Source organism: Adiantum capillus-veneris, chromosome 14 (genome assembly GCF_014529385.1).
Source record: "Adiantum capillus-veneris isolate H3 chromosome 14, ASM1452938v2, whole genome shotgun sequence".
Taxonomy (NCBI): domain Eukaryota; kingdom Viridiplantae; phylum Streptophyta; class Polypodiopsida; order Polypodiales; family Pteridaceae; genus Adiantum; species Adiantum capillus-veneris.
Genome location: NC_140944.1, coordinates 8824760 through 8832317, shown reverse-complemented (window position 1 = coordinate 8832317; position 7558 = coordinate 8824760).

The window sequence follows — 7558 nt, the reverse complement described above, 5'->3', positions numbered from 1 at the left end:
GGATACCCTCTTCTCCATCTTCTTCATCCTCTTCCTCTTATGAAAGCTATGGTGAAGACGACAAAGATCAAGACAAGAAAAAGGCGAGAAAGAGGTCACCCTCTTCTCCACCTTCTTCAAATTCTTCATCTTCTGAAGAAAGTGATGGTGCAACCTTTGAACCATCAAAAAGAAGAGGCCATAGGAAACCCTATGCCGCATGGAAGAGGTCATCCAAGATCAAGAAGTTCAAAGAGGGAGGGAAGAGCATCTCTTTTCCTTACCTACGATGGAACTTTTGGTGCTACGGATAAAGTCTTGGCCTTTATCCAACAATTCAATGCGGAGTTTGGAGATGAGGGCTTGATGGAGTCCTCTAAGATACTCCATGTAGCTATGCACTTTCAAAATTCTTCCAAGCAATGGTGGTTTAGCCTACAGGCCAACGGTGAAGCTCCACGAACATGGAAAGCTTTAAGAGCTTCCATTACGAAGCAGTTTTTGGCCATCGATGCCAAAGACAAAGTACTCACCGAATGGCAAAGCTTAAAGCTCCCTTACGAATCCATTCACAAATATGTAGACAAGTTTTGGGCCCTACAACTCAAAGCCATTGTCTTCAAAAAGTTGGATTTTGGAGAGCAAAAGCAACAATTTTGTGCTGGCTTAACTGAAGAAATGGCGGAGTATGTCAACTCCCAAAGGCCACGCACCATATCGACAGTTATACACCATACTATGGTGGCCTCTGGAATCAATTTCCAAACGGGGGCTAAAAGAAATTCTAAGCCCACGGAAAAACAAGGGTTCCAATGAGCCTAAGGGGAAGAACAATGTCCAAAATTCTCCTAAGTGCAACCCCCACAAAGCTAAAGAGAAGCGAGTTTATAAAGGCAAAAATAAACTCTCTCCTGAAGAGCTTGAGCGTTATCGCAAGGATAACCGTTGTTTCAAGTGCGTCGAGCAAGGGCACGTGTACCGCACTTGTCCCCAAAAGAACACTCACCATGAACCTCCTAGAGCTACCTTGGTCGAAATCCAAGAGGAGGAAATTCACCACAAAGGATCTCCTCTATGCCATGCTTGGGGAAAGGTAAGAGAACATGATGCTTTTATTCTCTTTGACCCTGGTTCTACTCACAATTTTATATCTGTAGAGTTGGCCACCAAGCTAGGCATACAAGCCTATGAGATGGGAGATGTCCTACCCGCAGACGGTGCTTTCAAGGGGCAAGAAGCTTCAGTCACTCCCTTAATCGGGAAAGTGAGGCTCCATGTCCAAATCTATGTGGACAAAGAGGACTTCTTTGTCTCTCCTCTCAAGCATGAGGATGTAATCCTAGGGGCACCATGGTTTGATCGCATGGCTGCCAATGTTAAATTCCCTAAAAGGAGAATCTCCTTTAAGTTCAGGGAAAAAGATATGTATATAGATGCTAAGGAAATGGGTAACACCATTCCCATTGTACATACACAAGCTTTCAACAATTCAATAAAGAGCTCTATTTCCGTGTACATGATTTTGTTAAAGATTCTCAAAATGAACCTAATGTTTTAGCAAAAGAAAATATACACAATCAAAAGGAATAAGAGTTATCCAATTTTCTCAAGGGGTTTCACGATGTCTTTATTGACGACATCCCTTGTGAGCTACCTCCTAAACGAGGTAATGATGACCATGCAATTGAACTTCTTCTAGGAAGTTCACCGCCTAACAAACCTCCTTATAGAGTTTATCAAGCTCAACAAGAGGAGATTATGTGGCAAGTGCATGAGTTAGTTGACAAGGGCATGGTTAGGCCTAGCTCATCTCCATTTTCTTCTCTTGTGCTACTAGTGCAAAAGAAAGACGTTACATATTGTATGTTTGTCGATTATAGAGAACTAAATAGGATCACTATCAAAAATAGGTTTCCCGTTCCACGGGTAGAAGACCTATTTGATAAGCTACAAGGGTCCACCTACTTCAGTAGGATTGACCTAAAAAGTGGCTATCATCAAATAAGGATAGTTGATCAAGACATTGTAAAAACTGCATTTTTGCATTACGTTTGGTCTTTACAAATACATTGTCATGCCTTTTGGCTTGACCAATGCACCAGCCACATTCGATCACTTGATGGAGAAGCTATTCAGGCCTCACCGAACCTTTACTAGAGTGATCTTTGATGATATCATCATCTACTCTATTCATTAGACGAACACAAGCAACACCTCCAGGTAATATTTCAAGTTCTTAGAGAGAATAAACTTTATGTTAATCAAAAGAAAAGTGAATTTTTCTTACAAGAGATTCAATATTTAGTTCACATTATCTCTCAAGATGGCATCCAAATGGAACCATCAAAGTTAGAGGTAATAAAAGGATGGCCTAAACCAAGGAATCTTCATGAATTAAGAATCTTTATAGGTATGTGTGCATATTATAGACGCTTCATAGAAAAGTTCTCACTAATAGCAGGACCATTACATGACCTAAGAAAGAAAAAGTTAGGTACACATGATCTCTCAAAGCCATTTGAGGTCCAATGTGATGCTTGTGGTGATTGCCTTGGAGGTGTTTTGCTTCAAGAAGGGCACGCCATAGGCTATGAAAGTCGAAGGCTCGACCCTATTGAGCAAGCTCTAGGCATATATGAAAAGGAACTCCTTGAAGTTCTACATGCCTTAGATTCATGGAAGCACTATTTATTGGGCACTCTTTCATTCTGCGAACGGATCGCCAAAGTCTTAAGTACTTCATGACGCAAACCAATCTCTCCGATAAACAAATGAGGTGGGAAAATTTCCTTTTGCAATTTCATTTTCATATTGCTCACATTGCTAGCCAGCAGAATCAAGTAGCCGATGCACTCTCAAGACGGCTGAGAGTGAATGCGGTTTTCATAGCAACTCACAATGGTCTATCTCTATGATAGATGATTATTCTATTGATCCCGATTTTAGAGATTTGATTTCAGCCCTTGCACTAAGGAAGAAAGAGGAACCATTTACTTTACAAGATGGTTATCTTCTCTATGGCAATAGACTATGCGTTACTAGCTCACTACGTGAGAAAGTAATGTATGAATCTCATGCTCCTCCTTATGCAGGGCATAGAGGGATTCAGTCTACCCTAAAGGGGATTGAAACATATTTCTATTGGACTACCATGAAAGAAAACATACAAGAGTATGTTTCTAAATGTGTGGTATGCCAAAAGACAAAGTTTGATAGAGGGAAGAAACTTGGATTGCTTCAACCTTTGCCAATCCCTAATTCACCATGGGAGATCATATCCATGGATTTTGTCTTTGGATTGCCTAAGTCTATCCATTGGAATACGAGAATATGGACGATAGTAGACAGGTTCAGTAAACAAGCTCATTTTATACCTGTCAAAAAGACTATCAAAGCCCATCAAATGGCAACCCTCTTCATTTCACAAATCTTCAAGTACCATGGCTTGCCAATGTCCATAGTGTTGGATAGAGATCCTAGAATGACAAGTAATTTCTAGAAGGGTCTCTTTGAGAATTTAGGAACAAGGCTAAACTTCTCTTCGGCCTATCACCCACAAACAGATGGCCAAAGTGAAATAGCTAACCTAACAATTCTCGATCTACTAAAAGCCTATGTAACGGAAGTAGATCAAAGATCCCAATGGGAGAAGTACTTACCCTTAGTGGAGTATGCCTACAATAACACTGTACATACTTCCACAGGAAAAGCACCTTTTGAGATAATTGAGGGAAGATCAAGAAGTCCCTTGCTACTTAAGGTACATGGGAAGATCTTTGATGCAGATGAGTATAGCCAAGACCTACAAGAATATTTCCAAAAGATTAAGGATGCTATCTCTATCTCACAGCAAAGGCAAAAGGCTACTGCTGACAAGCACAGAAGAGCCCGAGCCTTTAAACAAAATGATTGGGTCTTACTCAAATTTCCCAAGGCTCGATTAAGGCAGACAGCCAAGAATCCTACGGGACACCAAAAGTACTATGCTAAGTTAGCAAAAAGGTACTATGGTCCCTTCCAAATTCTTAGGCCAATCAATGAGATGGCATATCAACTCAAGTTGCCCAACCATTGTCTCATACACAATGCTTTCCATGTGAGCCTATTAAAGCCTTACAAAGCAGAGCCACCTCAAGAACCAACTATTGAAGACCCACCGGAGATTGATGACCAGGAAGAGGTGTTGCAGCCCGAGTCCATTCTCCAACATGAAGACAAGGTACTAAGAGGCGGTAAGACTATCTGACGATATCTTATTAAGTTTAAGAATGCTTAAATCCTAAAAAGTGCACATTTATGGGCAAACAAGGAAAAATTATTCCCTTCCCTCAGCATTTGAATGGCTTTTTTCAATTTTTCTATCTCTTTAAGCAATTGCTCTTCCCTTTGGATGCACATTAGGGCGAGGTCCCTCTTTGTTCTTGTTCCAGTTTCAACTCAAGTTCTAAGTCTTTGTTTCTCTTTTCTAAAGTTTTGTAAACTTCATCGGTCCCCTTGAGTGAAGCTAATTCTGGGTTTTTCCTTATTCGCTTTAGAAATGTTGCTTGGTCATTGATTCTCTGCTCTGAGTATTGCAAAGAGGCATTTGCTACATTCAACTATACTTGGATTAAAGGATAACCTAAACCTTGTCAATGCTTACAATGCTTCCCTAGAGTAAGAAAATGTACAAATGTCTAAAATGAACAAAGTTGTCTTATAAGACTCTCTTTTTCTTTATGTGCACAAAAATGAAGTAGTATGCATGCTTAGATCAAGTTTGCGTAGACGACGTCTCTCGAACACCAAGTAGAGTTTATCACTCTACTATGGAAGACTGATAGGATTAATGTGCAGACATGCTTGCGGCAGCTTAGGCTCTCAAGCACCAAATGGACTAGTCATCCATTCAAGAATAATGTCGTAGGGTAACATAGGGATCCTCTACCCGCTACAAAAAGGACTAATGAATATGCTTTATCTTCTCTACCCCATAGTCAAGGATGACTATGATTTTACGAGAGAGTTAATGTCATAATAACCAATATCTAATTCTCCTAAATGATTTTTTCATGTTAAATTGATCATTTAATATGGGGAAGTGCCAGGGGAGAAAAAGCTAGAATATTGGTTAAGCTAGCAGACCGGCCACAGTAGGGATCCAAAGGAGGGAAAATAGGGATCCAAAGGGGGGGCCATGTGCAAAAGATCTATGTGCAACAATGGGCTCAAAAGACCCTAAGGTTCAACCAATCAAAAGACCCTAAGGCCCCGCCTTCTGGAGGGAGGACCGGCTCCATGCAAATCCGGTCCTCAAGTGTTGTCAATTGCTTAATTTCTCTCTCTTTTGAAGTATTGTTCATGGTATCTAACTAGGTGTTATGCTTTTTGTTGCTCTCTCCACCCAAGCACTTGTGTTATTCTCATTACGAAGCTATTCTAATGAAATTCTCACTATGTTCATGTTATTTTCTGCTACAAACAAGTTACTAGACCATTAAATGTTACACAATGTGCTACTTGTGGTGATTGCCTTAGAGGAGTTTTCGCTTCAAGAAGGGCATGCCATAGCATAAGAGAGACGGAGGCTCAATATGGATCAATGAATCTTGGGAATTTATTAGTAAGAGCTTTTAGTTGTTCTACATGTTCTAGACACATGGAAGCACTACCTATTGGGGACTCCATTTATTCTACGAACCGACCACCAAAGTCTCAAGTATTTCATGACGCAACCCAAGCTTTCCGACAAACAAACAAGGTGGGAAAATTTTCTTTCGTAATTTAATTTCCATATTGCTCACATAGCTGGTAAGCAAAATCAAGTGGCCGATGCCCTTTCACGACGACCAAAAGTTAATGTGGTGTCTATAGCTACTCACAAGTATCTATCCTCTATGATAGATGAGTATGCTATTGACCCTGACTTTAGAGACATAATTTCAGCCCTTGTTTTGGGGAAGAAAGAGGAACCATTCACCTTGTAGGATGGTTATCTTCTCCACGGCAATAGGCTATGTGTTACGCATTCCCTTCGTGAGAAAGTTATGTATGATTCCCATGCTCTTCTCTACGCCGTGCATAGTTTTATATAACCTACTCTTCGAGGAGTAGAGACATATTTCTATGGCCTACCATGAAAGTGGACATACAAGAGTATGTTTCAAAATGCATAGTATGCCAAAATACCAAATATGACAGAGGGAATCAACCTGGATTACTCCAGCCATTGCCTATCCCAAATTCACCATGGGAGAGTATATCCACGGATTTCATCTTTGGATTGCCCAAGTCTATCCATGGGAATATGGGAATATGGACAATAGTCAACAGGTTTAGCAAGCAAGCACACTTTATTCATGTCAAAAAGACTATTAAGGCACACCAAATGGCAACTCTCTTCCTATCACAGATTTTCAAACACCATGGATTACCAACATCCATCTTGTTAGATAGAGATTCTAGAATGACCAGTAATTTTTGGAAAGGTCTCTTTGAAAATCTAAGAACAAGATTGAATTTCTCTTCGGCCTATCACCCACAAATGGATGGCCAAAGTGAGATAGCCAATCTTACGATACTCGATCTACTCAAGACTTATGTTACCGAAGTAGATCAACGCTCACTATGGGAAAAATACCTACCTCTTGTAGAGTATGCCTATAATAATACTGTACATACTTCTATGGGAAAAGTACCTTTCAAGATCATTGAGGGAAGACCTAAAAGTCCCTTGCTACTCAAAGTACATGGGAAGATCTTTGCCACCGATGAGTATAGCCGCGACCTACAAGAATCTTTTCAAAAGATTAAGGAGGCTATATCCATCTCTCAACAAAGGCAAAAAGCTGATGTTGACAAGCACAGAAGAGTGTTAACGTTCAAAGAAAATGATTGGGTCTTACTTAAGATTCCCAAGGCTTGATTAAGGCAAACTATGGGCAAAAATCCTATGGGGCATCAAAAGTATTATGCTAAACTAGCAAAATGATACTATGGTCCTTTTCAAATTTTGAAGCCTATCAATGAGATGGCCTACCAACTCAAGTTTCCCAGCCATTGGCTCATACACAATGCTTTTCATGTGAGCCTAGTTAAGCCCTATAAAGGAGAGCCACCAAGTGAACCAATTATTGAAGACCCTCCCGAAGTTGAAGACCAAGAAAAGGTGCTACAACTCGAAGCTATCCTTCATCATGAAGACAAGGTACTATGACATGGTAAGATTATCTGACGGTATCTCACTAAGTTCAAAAATTATCCTTTTGAAGATGCGTGGATGCAAGGAATACAGTTTAAGGATAGTATGAACCTTGTCAATGCTTACAATGCTACATTAGAGTAAGCAAATGTATAGATTTCTTTTACATGACCCATGTTTTTGTCTTATAAGACTAGTTCTCTTTTTAATTGTGCACATTAGTATGAACCTTGTCAATGCTTACAATGCTACATTAGAGTAAGCAAATGTACAAATTTCTTTTACATGACCCATGTTTTTGTCTTATAAGACTAGTTCTCTTTTTAATAGTATGAACCTTGTCAATGCTTACAATGCTACATTAGAGTAAGCAAATGTACAGATTTCTTTTACATGACC